Raw genomic sequence first — 3,252 nt, 5'->3', positions numbered from 1 at the left:
TAAGAAAATGTGGCACATATACACCATGGAATACTATGCAGCCATAAGAAAGGATGAGTTTGCGTCCTTTGTAGGGACATGGATGCAGCTGGAAACCATCATTCTTAGCAAACTATCACAAGAAGAGAAAACCAAACACTGCATGTTCTCACTCATAGGTGGGAACTGAACAATGAGATCACTTGGACTCGGGAAGGGGAACATCACACACTGGGGCCTATCATGGGGAGGGGGGAGGGGGGAGGTATTGCATTGGGGAGTTATACATGATATAAATGATGAATTGATGGGTGCTGACGAGTTGATGGGTGCAGCACACCAACATGGCACAAGTATACATATGTAACAAACCTGCACGTTATACACATGTACCCTAGAACTTAAAGTATAAAAAAAAAAAAAAAAAAAAAAAAAAACCCTTTCACCTCCCTGGTTAGCTATATTCTTAGGTATTTTCTTCTCTTTGTGGCTATCATAAATATATTATATTCTTCATTTGGCTATCAGCATGAACATTATTGATGTATAAAAGTTCTACTGATTTTTGTACATTGATTTTGTATCCTGAAACTCTAATGAAGGAGTTTATCAATTCTAGGAGTCTTTTGGCACAGTGTTTAGTACTTTCTATATATGACTATATAATCTGTGAAGATAAATATAATGACTTCCTTTCTTTTATTTGGGTTCCGTTTTTTTCTTATTCTTGCCTGATTGCTCTGGCTAGCACTTCCTAGCACTATGTTGAATAGGAGTGATGAGGTTGGGCACTCTTGTCTTTTTCCAGTTCTCTAGGGAACACTTCAAGCTTTAGTCAATTTAGGATAACGTTGGGTGTTAGTTTTTCAATGATGGTTCTTATTATCTTGAGGTGTGTTCCGTGGTGCCTAGTTTTTAGAGGATTTTTAACATTGGAGGTATGATGAATTTTATCAAAAGTCTTTTCTGCATTCATTGAGATAGCATTGTATATATATATATGTATTTTATCTAACATGGAATTTTATGTCACTGCTGCTAAAGCAAAACATCCTGTTCACTGGGTAAAAGACCTGCTTTATGTGAATACTCTTCAGTGCAATTTTTAAAAATACTGTAATTTCATAACTTCCAAATTTCAACAGATGCCAGTGTTCTCTCCTTTTTCATATGAGAAAAATCCATTTGAAACTTGGACAAAAATTCCACAGCTGTATTTCTCAGGATCACTTTGCAGAGTCTTCAAGACTCAGATACAGAGGTAGCTTCAATTCAACCTTTCAGAGAAGACATTCCAGCTCTCATGATCTCATCAATCAAGAGAATGTTGGTGGCAATCACAGTGCAGGAATGAAGAAGCTGTTTCTTTACACAGTAGTTATCCTATACGCCTACTTCTGCTGGTACTATTGGCTCACCTGTGTTCAGGTCCACACCCACAAGCTGACCTGATTCCGAATGTTCTGCTTGAATTTTAGCTAATGTTTCCTGAAGGTCAAAACCAGAGTTCTGAGCAAGAACCTTGGGAATAATGAGCAACACATCAGCAAATGCTTGGACTCCAAGCTGTGCCCTGCCCTTTACACTGGGCTTATATTTAATCAGGGCTTCTGCCATAGCCACTTCCACAGCGCCAGCACCTGGAACCACACAGCCATCATCAATAGCATTTTTGACAGCCCTCAAGCCATCCCTCACTGCATCTTTGATCTGAGTGAGTGTGTGATTATTTGGTCCTTTGATCAATAAAGTGACAGAACGAGGGTTGTTACATTTCTCAATAAAGGTGAACTTCTCTTCTTCCAATGTATACTTATATACAAGTCCTGAATGTCCCAAGCAGCCAGGACTTAGGTTGTCAAAATAATTCAGGGCTACCCCACCACAAGCAAGAGTCAGCCTCTCCATATTTCTCCTTTTAGCTCTGCGCAGAGTGACTATGCCTTCTTTTGAAAGAGCATCTAAGGAAAAGGGGTCAATCCCCTTTTGATTAATAACAACAAATCCTTTATCTGAATCACCACAGACTTTCCTTTTCAGTTCTATTTTTTTTTTAACTCTATCTTCAATGAATTTTCTTTAAGCTTTTAGGAGTTTTTCTCTCTCTTCTGCACTTTTGTAAAAAAAAAGCCAGAATTCACTTCTGTTTTTTCATACTATAATGATACGTTACAAGTGAGGGCGTATGCATCCTCCACCCTTTTCTTCATATCAGGATGCCATGCTCCATGGTCCAAAACAAGCCCTCTGATTAAGGTTGTATCAGTTTCAGATTTGTGTTTCATCTCCATGATCTCAATCATGAAGAGATCAATAGGTTCATCTTGTTTTTTAATGGCCAAAATGGAGTCCACTACAGCCTCTATTAAGACATCTACAAGTTCAGCATGAACTTTAGTACAAAGAGATGTTCTGGCCACATCTGTAAGTGTTTCCCTGTCCATCTCTCTGCTTACTTTGACTTCTTCCAAAAACTGAAGGGCCTTTTCCTTTGCAGCTTCAAATCCTTCAGCAATTATTCGGGGATGAAGGCCTTCAGAAATGTAGAGATCTGCCTGTTTCAGTAGCTCTCCAATGATTAGCACATTGGAAGTCATACCATCACCAGTTATATCATCCTGGCCTGTTGCTACCTTTGCTATTAAGGAAGCTGTTGGATATTGAATTTGCACTTCGTGAAGCAGCACATTGCCGTCTTTAGTAAGTTTGATGTCTCCAGCGCCAGAAAGCAGCATCTTCACGGTGCCCTTGGGTCCCAGGTTGGTCCTTACCACCTCCTGCAGACCCCCCGCGGCGCTGATGTTGACCGCCAGCGCTGTCTGCGCTCGGCCACCTTGGCCTTGGCGTTCAGGGTTTTCACCGCCGCCATAGCTGCTCCAGCGGAGGAAAAGTTAACGATGCTGAGAGCCCATAGCTGGTGCGGCAGATAGTCATATATTTTTTAAAGGAAAACTGTTTATGTGGTTAATCACATTCATTGATTTGCATATGTTGAGCAATTTCTGCACCCCAGAAATAAAACATTAATTTTTTTATATGCTTCAGAATTTCATTTGCTAGTATGTTGTTGAGTATTTTTGCTTCTATGTTCATCATAGATGTTGGCCTGTAGGTTTTTTTTTTTTTTTTTTTGTATTGGTGGGCTTTGGTGTCAGAATGATTCATGCTTCACAGAATGAGTTAACCAAGAGTCCCTCCTTCTTGACTTTTTGGAATAATTTAAGTAGTATGGGTATCAGATTTTCTTTGTACATCAGGCAGAATTTAGCTATG

The 3,252-nt window shown here is 39.6% G+C and overlaps 1 pseudogene across 1 annotated transcript; it reads right to left on the bottom strand.

Annotated features, from left to right (window-relative positions):
- Window positions 1-1,251: 1,251 nt before the first annotated feature.
- LOC111535180 lies at window positions 1,252-2,848 on the bottom strand (annotated as a pseudogene). Its single transcript, XR_002729342.1, has one exon. The product of XR_002729342.1 is annotated as a T-complex protein 1 subunit zeta pseudogene (transcript).
- Between the last annotated feature and the right edge of the window lie 404 nt (window positions 2,849-3,252).

The sequence above is a fragment of the Piliocolobus tephrosceles genome, unplaced genomic scaffold (genome assembly GCF_002776525.5).
Source record: "Piliocolobus tephrosceles isolate RC106 unplaced genomic scaffold, ASM277652v3 unscaffolded_17631, whole genome shotgun sequence".
NCBI classification, from domain to species: domain Eukaryota; kingdom Metazoa; phylum Chordata; class Mammalia; order Primates; family Cercopithecidae; genus Piliocolobus; species Piliocolobus tephrosceles.
Note: the sequence above shows the minus strand (reverse complement) of the source record. Positions and strands in the feature narration are given on the sequence as shown.